The sequence below is a fragment of the Rousettus aegyptiacus genome, unplaced genomic scaffold (genome assembly GCF_014176215.1).
Source record: "Rousettus aegyptiacus isolate mRouAeg1 unplaced genomic scaffold, mRouAeg1.p scaffold_m13_p_12, whole genome shotgun sequence".
NCBI classification, from domain to species: Eukaryota; Metazoa; Chordata; class Mammalia; order Chiroptera; family Pteropodidae; genus Rousettus; species Rousettus aegyptiacus.
Window position 1 is genome coordinate 7,782,790 of NW_023416287.1, and position 13,069 is coordinate 7,795,858.

The window sequence follows — 13,069 nt, forward strand, 5'->3', positions numbered from 1 at the left end:
CATCCAGGCTGGCCATGGAGACCTCACTGCCCTCCACTCCTCCTCTATAAAACGGAACAAGGCCACTGACCTTGCAAAGAAGTCTCAGTCACTTGAAAAACATTTACCAGGCTCCTACTGTGCACCGAGCACTGGTCTCAGCTGTGGGGACACAGATGTAAACAAGACCAACAAAGTCTCTGATATCATGGAGCCGATGTTCTATGGAGAGGAGACGGACATTAAGCATATAAAACCTTAAGAAGTATAACCACTAGATACTCACTTATTTGGGGGAACTAAATATAAGAAGCATCCAAACAACAGAGAACATTTAGAGATTATTTTTCTGATCATCCACATTGTAATGACATCATTATATAAATCAGATAGTGTTCCTTCTTGGCTCAAAACCCTCCCGTGGTTTCCACTGTCTTCAGGATTAAGTCTAGATGCCTTAATACAGTCATAGGGCTCCATGTGATCGGCTCCTGTCCACCTCTCTGATCTCACTCCCTTGCCCTCTCTACTCCAGCCACACAGGCCACCTCACTGTTCCTTGGACAGGCCAAGCTCTTTCAGTTCTCAAGGTCACCACACATGCTGTCCCCTCTGCCTGAAGCTCTTCCTCTCACTCTCCCACTGGCCAACTCCTCCTCAACAGAGCCACCATCCTCTACCCCAGGGAGACACATCTAGGCTCTGTCTTGCCTATCGACTTGGCTCACTTGGCCTCCTTCTCTGGCCCCTGCGAAAATCCTCGCAAAATGGAAAGAAAAATGGCCAGGAAAAAGTGTGAGTCATTTGTTTACAGACTAATTAATTACTAAGCTCAAAAACTTGATTTCCATTCTTCCTTTTTTCCCCCTCTCTGCCCTTTGAGAATGTTTGGAATCTACATTGTTTCCCAATGCAAAAGTATGTCAAGTTTATTTTTAGCAAACGCACATGATGGCTGGGACTGTTATTCACCCCCTTTCCCCCAAACTCGCGTCAGTGAGGAGCCACCGCAGAGTGTGCTGGCTGCTTAATCCTCTTCAGATGTGGCTCCTGGGAGGCCAGCGGGTCTGCTATCATCCTGATGGTGTTGGGGTCAGTGGGACCCTTGGGTCCCCTGCTGAGGCACTGGAGATAGAGGTTCCAGGCTGCAGTTTCTCCTCCTGACCAGGGGCAGTGCTGTGGGGGGGGGGGGCAATTTCTCCCCAGCTGACTGAACAAAGGTTGTTTTCCTGAACTAGCAAGTGGGGAATTTGGATATTTCAGCAACTTGTCCCTTCACTTCTTGCCTTAGAAAGGGAGTGGAAGAAGCCTAATTGATTCACTTTTGGATCATGAGGAAGGAAGAGTCCTCATGTCCTGTCTAGCTAATACTATTGTGCCTTCTCTGCTCATTTCTCGAGCCCTACCCCCAATCCCACCCTCCTAACTCCCTCTCACCACTCCTGTCAGCCAGCCCTGCCCCTACTCCTGCTCTCTGAGAGCCCAGGGTGGGGAGCAGAGACAGTCTTATGGAAACCTTGCCAGGGGCTTCCTTCCAAGATAGCCACTTCCAGTCCCTGTCTTGGGATGGGACCCAGCTACCTTAAGGGGATAAGAAAGGACCTGTCCTGTCTCTAACAGGTACTACTGTTCAGTAATAAAGGTGAAAATATAGCTGTAAAACAGAAGAGTGTCACCTCCAGGCGGCAGGACTGTACCTATGATGGTGTCTCTGAATCCCCAGTGCTTGGCATACAGTGGGCGCTCAGTAAAGACTTGTTAAATGATTGTGACCTGAATTCCAGGCTCACTGTGCCCTATCAGTTAAGTCACTTGCCTTTTCTGAGCCTCAGTATCCCATCTGGCAAATGGGTGACTGACCACTAACCCTAGAGCAAGAGTTGCAAACTGAGCTGCCTACAGACACCAGGCAGGAACATAAAAGTGAAATGGGTGGGGGGCGACGGTGGCCATGCCCCATCTGTCGGGACAGCCACTCCCCAACTCCAGCACATAGCACTTGAGAGCTCAGCGTTCCTGGATCTTCCCATTTCTCAAGAGAAGCCAGAAATCTGGATGTTTGTGTACAATGTCCTAATTTTTTAGCGTTGGCAACTCCTTTTGACTTAAAGCAAAAGTACCACACAGGCCAAACCCAACACACCTTGAGACTGACCCGGCCCACGGGCCGCCAGCTTGAGTCCTTGGTGGTTAGGGTTTGTGGCTCACTAGGCCTTCAACAGGCCTGTCACGCCCAAGCCTGGGACAGGGGATTGGGATGGAGAAGGCAACGCAAGCCTCGCCCCGTGTGGGAGTAGCTATTATCCCAGCTTATGGGAGGGCCAGGCCGGACTCGTTGGGTGCTAGGGCTGTGGGCATCGCCTGCAGAGCTTTGCCTTCCACTTAATTAAGGAAGCTGATAATAATCTAGGTGGAGTGTGGAGATAGGTCGACAATGAGTTAGCAAACTGCGCTGGTTGATTGTATGTATTGTAAAAAGCCCAGATATAATATCAGATTAGTACACTTTGTGTGCCTATTATAACACCTTGTCATTACAGGACGTGTTATAATTAAGGCCCGAGAGGCCCCCTTCTCTCCCTGACTTTGCAGGTCTGGGCACAGCATCTCCTCTTAACTCCCACCTGGCCACGAATGGCCTTGCCAACTGGGCATGTGATGCACACCCGATCAGCCAGCCACTGACATATCCCACAGAGTGCCAGGTCCCATGCTGGGGGACAGCCTTGGAACCAAAGCAGACAAGGTCCGAACCTCAGAGAGCTCAGAGTACGGGGGTAGGGGGCAAGGACCAGCCCGGGTGGGAGTTGGGTGGTCAGGGGGCCACTTGACAGGGTGGCCAGGGAAGCCCCCTCCAACTGCAGCCCGAAGGAGGGCAAAGTGTGTTTGCAGGCGCCATTCTCAAGCTAGTGGATGGAGAAAGCGGGGCTCATGAGGTTGGGTGAGGCACAATCTAGGCCATGTCACCACTCCTGCCCACCCATCCACTGATTCGGCGAATCTTTGTGGAGCACCTACTGTGTGCAGGCCTGGGCTGAGTGCCAAGGAAGCATCATGAACAGACAACAGTGCCCGCCCCGAAAAAGGAGACTTTCTAAGGAAGGAGACAGACATTAAAGAAATAAACACATGTATAATATAGCAAATCAGGAAGACAGATTAACAGGCCGAGGGTGACAGTAGAGGTGATACTTTAGCAGGGTATCCAAGGAAGGGTTCCCCGAGGCAAGGACTTTGAGATGAGATCTGAATAAAGTGAGGGATCCAACAATATGAAAAAGCTAGAGGAAGAGTATTCCGAGCAGAGGAAACAGCATGTGCAAAGGCCCTGGGAGTTAGATCGTGCCTGGTGTGTTGGAAAAATAGCAAGGAGGCCAGAGCTAAGGGAGCAAGGGAGAGAAAACGGTGGAGATGAGGTCAGAAAGGCAATGGGCCCAGAAGACACAGGTCCCTACAGCCCTTGTAAGGACTTGGGCTTGTGCTCTGAGATGAGACTCATGGATGGTTCTAAGCAGAGGGACAAGATCTGACTTAAGATCCACCTGGATCTAACAGGATCCCTTTGGCTACACGTGGAGAATGGACTGTGAGGAGTGAAAGTGGGAGCAGCGAGACCAGCAGGGTGGTGCTTTGAATCCGAGTGTGGAAGTAGAGGGGAGAAACCTGGATGGATTTTCCATATATTTTAAAGGTAGAGCTGACAGGATTTCCTAGCCGACTATTGGATGTGGGGCAAGAAAAGAATCTAGTGACCCCGAGGTTTCAGCCTGAGCACATGCAAGAATGAAGCTGCCATTTCCTGAGAGTGGAGGGCCTAGTGCCCAGGTCTAGCTTTTGCCCACATTCCGAAAGCCCCTGGCTGGCCCCCGCCCCAGTTTCTCTCAGGTCAGGGCCATGGAGGGAGAGAGTGAGGAGTCAGCCCCACCCAGGCCTCTTGGCAGGAAAGGGGCACCCAAGGCCTGGCCGCAGGATGACACAACACTTAATAATTTCTCCGCTGAGTTTTGCAATGGGCACCCTTTATCGACTGGTGAAGGGGTGGGATTTTGCAATCACCTCAACGGGTGATCGTGACTGATGCCAGGCCAGAGGCATATCAGGTCAGGCCATGGGCATCTTCTTGACCCACAAGGATTGCATCCCAAACAGCCCATCCAGGTCTGAGCCATCATAGTGGGCTGGAGGGCAAGGAGCAAGCACGGGCCTCAGAACCCACTGGGTCCGAATCTCAGCTCCTCCACTCAGCTGGTGACCTTGGGCAAGTCACTTCCCCTCTCTGGACCTCAGCTCTTCCTCTGAAGAAAGGGGAGCAATTAAAGGAATTATTTTTAAATGACTTGAAAACTGTTACCCAACACACTATTTATTGAGCACTTACTGTGTACCTGGCCCCATGTTGAGCACTTTCTTTACATCACTTATTCCTCAGGTCAACCTTGAAACTTATTTTCCTATCGTACAAACGGAGAAATTGAGGCTCAGAGAGATGAAGTGACTGTCCAAGTCACCCAGCCTGTCAGGTATGGAGCAGGGACTCAGACTGAGGCCTGTCTGACTGCAAACCCCTACTCTGTTGTTAGAAAGTCACTGTGCTCTCTGAGGCAGCTTCCTCATCTGTGAAATGGGGATTACACCTAAAAGAAACTGAGCAGCTCCTCCCCTAGGGTTGGTGCCTGGCACCCAGGGAGCACTCAGAACACAGTGGCTGCCATTATTATTATTATTATTATTATTATTACCAGAATTCTTGCTACCAGCCAGCCTAAGATACCTGCCTCCCCCTCTCCCTGCCGCACCCAGCCCTGCGGGACACAGAAAGTGCACAGGCTCTAGAATCGCACCCCCATGGCCTAGGTCCCTCTTGCCTACCTGCTGCAGCCCTAGGCATGTCTCCCCCATCCACTGGGGTGACAGCTCCTACCACCAGCCCTGGCCATTTACAGACCAAAGGAAGCTACTGGGTCAATGATAATCCCAGTATGTTGGGTGCCTCAGGATAGTCCTGCGAAAGAGGGCCATTTACCCAATCTGGCAGAGGTGGACACCAATGCTCAGGCTGAACATGTGACTTACCCAGGACATGAAGCCAAAGAGAAAGAGGCAAGGAGATTGCTCTGACTGTGACAGGATCTCTGATAAGGCACTGATACAGAAGACTTCCTGGCAAAGTCTGTCTCTCTCCCTGCCTCTCACTTTCTCTGTCTCTCACACCAGCTCCCAAAGCATGTCTCTTTTCGTCTTCTGTCTCTCTGTCTCTTTCCTAGGTGTGTGTCTCTCTCCCTCAATGCCTGTCTCTCCCTCAGTGCCTCTCCATCCCTCCACTGCACCTCTCTGTCTCTCCCTTGGTACCCCTGGCCCAGGCCTCCTCTTCCCTACATTCTCATCTTCTGGCCCTGCCCACCTCTTCTCCATTCCTGGCTCTATAAATATTTACTAAGGTGAAGGTGTCTGGCTGCCTAATTTGCTTGAAACCCTCACCCAGCCCCACCTCCCCTCTCACAGCCACCACTTAAGGGCTCCCCAGTGAGGGAGGACAGGTGGGGGACCCACAGCCTCAGGAACTCTCAAAATGTCCCCAGTTCAGGGGTCCACAGCTCATGGTCAGACCCGGCCCCAGCTGGATTCCCTCTTATCTGACAAGGGCAGATTCTGCCCATGGTGCCCTGGGGGTGGGGGAAAATGCCGATTGGCCCAAGTTGAACATGGCCCTCTCCTTCCCCTTGCAGTGATTGGCTGAGCATGGTGCCCTGGGGGTAGAGGTGAATGTCGATTGGCCCAGGTCAAATATGGCCCTCTCCTTCCCGTTGCAGTGATTGGCTGAGGCTAGACATGGAATGCATCTGTGACCAGTGAGATGGGGAAGTCTGCCAAGAGACTTCTGGGAACAGTTTCTTCATTCTTCAGAGGACACATGAGGGCCTTTTCCTGCCTTGGCCATGGCTATGTGAGGAAGGATGGCAGGAGATTTGGCACCATCAAGGAGCTATGAGGAGCTGGGCTGGGAGGAGATGGTAGAACCGCACGATGAGAAGAACCTGAGGTATTGATGATGCCCAGCCTCCAACCTCTGATTCACATGGCCATTGTTCATCAGTCAGTCAATAAATATTTATTGAGCACCTACTGTTTGCCAAGCCCTGTGATGGGCGCTGGGGATGCAGCAGGAGACAGAGTCGACGTGATTCTTGCCTTACATTCTGGGGCAGGGGACAGACCTCTATTGAATGCTCATCTGAGCAAGTGTCAAATATGGCCATCATGAGAGCTGGAGGGAGAGGTCCATAGAGATAAGACCAGAAAGGGGGATCCAGGAAGGCTTCCCTGGCGATTTGTCTTGGGTCAGGCTGCCCGGAAACAGAGCCCGAAACAGAGACTGGAATGCATGTGATTCACTGAGGAATGCTTTTGGGAGAAGAGGAGAGAGTGAAGTCGGACAGGAAAGAGCTAAGCGAGGACGTGGTCTCTGCTGAAGCCTAACTTCAGCCTGACCCCACAGGAAGCTCTGGAACATGAACTGTACCACAGGGTTGATCACACTTTGAACTAAGAGGGCTGAGTTTTGTTCCCCTGATCTAATCAGTCACTGATGCTTGGGGCTGAGAGGACCACCCGAACAAGGCAGCTTCTGTTTGGTGAGACAATCTCCAGAAAGGAGATTCAGCCAGGCGCCTGTGTGGCCAACACTGCGTGTATGGCAGCTGGGTGATGGGTGCAGTGGAAGGGAATCTGGGTGAGTCACCACAGCACCCACTATAGGAGGTCCCCCTGAGGTGAGATCTGGGCACTAACTAGGTGAGAGAAGAGCATTCCAGTAGAGGAAGCAACATGTACAAAGGTCCTGCGGCAGTCAGGAGCCAGATTCATTGACAGGAAACCAGGGAGGCTCTGGCAGAGTGAATGAGCGGGAGAGTGGGAAGAGATTAGGAGAGGGGTCGGCCGTCGTGCAGCACCTGCATGTCAGGGTTCGGAAGTTAATCTTTATTCTGAGAGCAGCAGGAGCCACGGGAGACGGTTGAGCAAGGGAGGACAGTGATTCAGTTGACATTTTTTAAGGCTCCTTCCGGCAGCACACGGAGAATAGACTGAAACTGGGAGCAGGAGACCATTTGGAGGCCGTTGTACTCACTGTGGGGACAGGGTGAGGCAAGACCTTAGGAGGTAATAACAATGTAGTTATCGATCACTTCCCACAAGTCAGGTGCTGTTCCAAGCCCCTCACAAGAAGGATCTCATTTAAGCACATTGCTCAGAGGTAGAAATGTATTATTCCTGCTTCACAATGAGCAAACAGAGGCATAGCAGGATCAGTACCCTAGAAATGGCTCAAATCCCCACTTACCAGCACTATCTGCCCACCTCACTTGTGGACCCAAATCACATAAACCTCAGGCATCCACGGTACTTGGGGACAGGTCAGGCACCCTGGACTCCCTCTATCTCCAGTTCGGGGCACACAGGGATCCCATCATGTGTCACTACTTTCTCATTTCACTCGCCCTGAGAAGTTGATGTTATTATATTTAAGGTCTTCCAGGCATGGACCCCATTTCCACCCAGTTCCTTGCTCTCTCTTATGGGGTGGGATCTCACTCTGCATGACCCAGCAACCCATAGAGAGGCAAGGACTTGCTGAAGCCACCCAACATGTCCCTGGTGCAGGTGCCTGCAAGGCGGGGAGGAGCGGGGACGTGTTATGCTGTTGGCTGTTATCTGTGGCCAGAGGCAAGAGGCCCAGTGGGACACCTGGCGCCTCTGATACGGTATCCTGTGGTCCTAGCCCCTGTGAGGACAAACAGGCTATGCCCAGCCCGAAGATAATCAAGACCAGATTCTGGCCAGTGATTCATTACAACATCACAGCCAGGGCCGCCCTGTGGAGTTGAAGACTCAGTGGCAGGATCTTCTAGGCCTGGGACTGGGGGAAGGGCGGGGATAGTGGGGGGACCTAAGGGTCAGGTCAGCTGGGTCCCTTCCTAGAAGGAATCCACACAGCAAAAAAATGTCCAGGTTGCTTCCTGATGGTCACTGGCTAGCTCATGGAGCACCTGCTGTGTGTCAGGTCCTGTGACACACAGTGGTGACCCAGATGCCTAGTCTCAGGGAGCTGACAGTTGCATGGAGGAAGCAGGTATCAAATAAAGAATCTCACTAAGAGAATGGAGAGCGCCAAGTGCTGGAAAGGAGAGGGGCAGGGGACTTCACGGGCATGTACCAGTGAGGCCTCCCCAGCGAGGTGACTCTGAGCTGAGGCCTGGAGTTTGCATAGGGGAGAGCTCTGGGAAGAGAGGGAGAAAGAGCATGCGAGGAGGGACAGAGCATATGCCAAGGTCCTGAGGTGGGCCAAGTGTGGAATGTTCAAGGGTAAGAGGGCAGAAAGGGAGGGCCAGAGTGATAAGGCAGGAGCAAGAACAGATCAGCAGGCACCCCTGGACAGAGGCGAGGAGCTCGGTTTTAGCTTGCAGGCCCTGGTGAGCCGTGGAAGGCTTTGGGCAGGGGTTGGGGTAGACAGGATGGGACTGGAGTCCAGTGGCTCTGCTCTACAGGATGGCCTATAGGGGCCTGAGTAACTATAGGTTCTAAGAGCTAGGGATCCAGGCTTCAGGGTCTCCCCTCCAATATTTGGGGCTCTAGTAGCCAGCAAGCAGAGGCCCAGCTGGGCCAATTCCAGGTACCACCATGGCCCCCTGGCTTCCTGCTCCCACCTGGACCTCCTAGGGAACATTCCAGGCACCTATTGATTATCTCAGTTCTGAGCACTAATTAGCCCAGTTTCGCCTCAGGCCTTCCTAACTCTGCTCTGAGAGGGCCCCCTGGGGAGGCAGCCTCCAGGTACAAGGTCCCAAGGGTAGACTGGAGGGACGAGAAGAAAGGGGCCCTGAGTAGGTTCCAAGGACTACTCAGACCTGCAGCTTCAACCTAGAGGCTTGGAAAACGCCCTGCTGGGGATGCCTCCAGCACTCTCCGCCTCTGCCCTGCCCCACGCCCTCCCTCCCCCAGCACTCCTGCACCTTGGCCAGCCCCAGGCACCTTGCCAGAGTAAGCCCAACCCCCACCAGCACCCAGAGAGCTCCACTGTCTCCTTCCTCTTCACTCTGACTCTTTCCCTCTCTAGGCCTGAATCTGGCTGTGGGTGGATGTGTGCCTGTGTGCCTGTGTGCCTGTGTGCCTGTGTGCATGTGTGCATGTGTGTATGTGTTTCTCTTTCTTTTTCTCTCTCTCACCATCTTCTCTCTCTCCCTCTCTCCCTCATTCCCTCTCTCTGTCTCTATATCTCAGGGTCTCTCTGTCTCCTTGCACCCCACCCCAGCTCAATGACCAGTCATCCTTCCCTTCCCTCCGGTCTCCAGCCTGAAGCATGGGCTGGGGGGGATGCTCTTCTGGTCCCAGCCCCCCAGGGGCCCAGGGTGGGGGTGAGTGTCCCTGAACAGCCTCCAGGTAGAGGAGTAAAGATGGTACCAGCACAAACTGCTCCGACCCTGCCGGTTTTTCCAGCTCAGCCCCACCCCGGACTGGGCCTCCCCTTGCCCTGGGACCCACCTACCCTGAGCCAAGTGGGGTTGCTAGAAGGTGAGGCCTGACCAGGAACACCCTGGAAAACAGACACCCAAGCAGGATCAAGTTGCCTGTGCCCTCCATGCCAGCTGAAGCCCAAGCTGGAAACTCTATGCCCCCATTTTCGCAGGAGGAAACTGAGGCTCAGAGAGGGCTTAGGGTTACATAATTAATTAGGATCTGACTTCAAACCCAAGATGCAGGAAAGGATTCAGACGTAACTAAGGGTCTCCCTCCTTCTCCTAGTCCCCCAGTTTTCTTCCTCAGAGGCCGGCCCCCCGGTCCCCGTTTCCTGTGTATCTTTCCAGAATTGTCTATACATATCCATATTTCTCTTATTTTAGGAATGTTTTAACACACGTGGTGAAACAATGGATACTGTCCTGCACCTGCTTTTTCACGTAACCATATCTTGGAGATCTTGTCTTGTCAGAACCTTCATCCCTATTTCTAACACCTGCTAGGTCCCCTAGGGAGTAGACCAGGCCCAAGGCACTTAACCCGCCCCACCATGAGACACCCCATTGTTTCTAGTCTCTCTCTCCCTGCCCCCTCTCTCTATATATATGTACGTGTAAAATGTCACAGCAACCCCTATTCCCATCACGCAGGCACACACATGCGCACACACCCCCCAGGCTGCTGACCTGTAGGATCCAGTCTCTGGAAGAGGGCAGTAGATGAGCCTGGAATCCTGGAGAGGAGCTTGTTAAAACTGGAGATTGGGGGGCCTGCTCCAAAGCACCTGAAGGGGAAGCTTGGGTGGAGGAATCCTTGAATCTGCCTTTTTTATCTAACACCCCAGAGAGGAAAGACTCATGCGAGGGAAGTGGGGTGATAACAAAATCCTAAATCATCCAGCTGGGTCTTCAAGTTGTGTTCCCAACTTACAGGGCTCCTGGAGGATGCCCGCATCTCTGTAGCTTCCTTTTGTTCCATTTATGTGAGGCTCCAGAAAAATTGGGGGTGGGGAATGAAAAGTGTTCTATACAGTAAAATAAAAGCAATAATAAACCTGAAATACCAATAGATGGGGAAACAGAGGCAAGGAGAGGAGATCAGACAAGGCCAACACCCACAGGCCTTGGTGTTAATATACAACTAGGCTGAACAAGATCTCTTAGGCCAGGAGTTTTCTATTGCATTCCACCCCACCCCCATCCAGTCTCCCACCAGTTAGCCATCACCCATCCACCCACCCCACTCAATGATCCGCCCATCCGTCCTCTGCCTGTTCACTGCCCACACCATCACCCGAGGCACCCGTAGCCATCCAAGTCCATCCAACCATCTGTTCATTGATACATCCAGGCATCCAACCACCCATTCTCCAGCCAGGATTCAGAGCACCTACTATGCGCCATTCCAAGCACTAGGAATACAGCATCAACACAACAGACCTGTTCCCATCTAGGAGCTTAGCACCTATGGGAGAGAGTGACTATAGACGGACAGGCACACACATGCAGACCCCCAAACAGGAGTTCTGGCTCTGAGTACCGTGCACAGTAATGGAGGGGTCACGGGAGTGCTCCTTGGGTAGGAACTCTCTCCTCTGAGATTCAAGCAACGAGTAGGCAAGAACCTGGGAAGGAGGGAAGGAAATGGCATTCATCGGGGAGGGAGCAGCATGGGAAAACAGTAGAAGGAGGAACCGCAAGTTGGAAGACTGGGGAGAAGTCAGAGAGAAGGCACAGGTGGAAGCCCACGCAGGAGAAGCCCCAGGAAGCTCCACTTGGGCCGTCCTACCCCCTGCCTGTCTTCCCACGAGAACCAGCCCCAGCCTGGCCTCCCACGCTCAGAACACTGTCCCCCTGCCCACGCCCCGCGGGCGCCCAGCTCCCCACCAGCCCTGGCCTGGCTGCCTCTCCCACTCACCTGCTGACCCTGCCCCGCCACGGGGGTCTTCCCTCCCTGCCCCCAGCTCATGGGGGCATCAAGCCCTCCATGCGGGGAGGCTGGAGTAGACAGGTCGCCTCACATGTCACCCAGCCTACCAGGAGCCCCATTAAAGCTTAGCAGGTGACTCCATCCAAAGCCTCCACGGACCCTCTGCAGTAACAGAGTGCCATTTACAGAGAACCCAGTGTGGACCAGACTCCCGGCTCATTCTGTTCTCTCCTCTGCCCGAATGCTACGCCACCCCATCCATAACCCTGAGAGGAAGAAGTCAAATCTCATCCCCTGTCTGCTGAGCGTCCCACCTGCCCGCTACCACACGCACATTCCCCCCTGCTGCTCTCCCTGTCGCTCGTCCCCACGCACTGCCTCTGCTGCTCCTTAAACAAAGAGGGCGTGACCCCACCTCAGGGCCCTTGCACCTGCTGTTCCCGCTTTCCCCAGTTAGCCCCACGGCTCTCTACCTCGCCTCTCTCAGGCGTTTGCTTAAATATCGCCTTTATTGCTTAAATATCACGTTTGCTTAAATATCACCTTTATTGGGTGAGGCCTCCTCTGACCTCTGTAGGTAAAGGTAACATCACACACACACACACACACACACACACACACACACACACACACCCCAGCACCCTCTCCTTCCTCTTCTTCTTCTCCACAGCACTTAATATTTGACTGACTGTTTCTCCTACCATGAGAACGTAAACTCCATCAGTGACCCGGAGGGTTCGGGGCTGTCTTATTTTCTGCTGTATTCCCGGGCCTAGCACAGTGCCCGGCACGGGGTAAGTGGAGTCATTCCTGGAGCATCTCTTCCAGGCTCGGGGTCACAGACACAGCAGAGAACAAAATGAAAACACCGTGGAAAGCAGCATCAGAGGCCCTGGGTCTAGGACCTCATGCAGCCACTCGCCAATTATCAGCCCAGCATTCCCCTGGTGCCATCCCACCGGCTCCTCTCAAGGACCCTGGACATCCACAGCACCATCATCTTTCTCTGGGAAATGCTGGGCTCAGTGTTATTGATACCATGTAATTCCTCCTTTTACAGGTTTCACAGGAAACTCCAATTGACTGAAATCCACCTCGACGGAGCCCTCAATTACCCAGAACTGGGTTTTTGTTGTTTGTTTTTCCTTTTGCTTCCATGAGTTCCTGTCCCGGCCATTTGTTTACTGGGAACCAATCATGTGGATATCGTGGGGTATCATGGACCGCCCCATTACAGACAGAACTGATACCCGGGGACTCGGAAGCAAGTGGAGGTGGGCCAGGAAATGGGGAAGGGGCGTGAAGTCACAAGAAATGGGCTGGGACTGCTGAAAATGTGTCAACTCTTCTGGACCCAGGTGATGCTTCCATAAAAAGTTTACATTTTAAAAGGTATAACCAAAAAAATGAGAAACAAAGGAAGGAAAGGACACATGGGCACACTTATGAAAGAAATGCACAGACAACAGTCTGGAAGTTCACATCCCCAAATCGTAAACCATCCTGGGCAGAGGCAGGGGCTGGCCCTGGCACAGGCGGTTCAAGATCGACTTCAGCGTGACTGGAAATGTTTTCACGTTTTAAGAGAATGGACGCATGTATTACTAGCACCATTTCACATCAAAATTTAACCGTGAAAAAAAAGCAA

At 52.8% G+C, this 13,069-nt stretch overlaps 1 long non-coding RNA gene across 1 annotated transcript; it reads left to right on the forward strand.

Moving 5' to 3' along the window:
• The first annotated feature begins 455 nt into the window (after positions 1-455).
• Positions 456-6,551, forward strand: LOC118609978. The gene is made up of 2 exons (XR_004953557.1): positions 456-774; positions 5,790-6,551. It is a non-coding gene; the product is annotated as an uncharacterized LOC118609978 (long non-coding RNA).
• Positions 6,552-13,069: the final 6,518 nt, after the last annotated feature.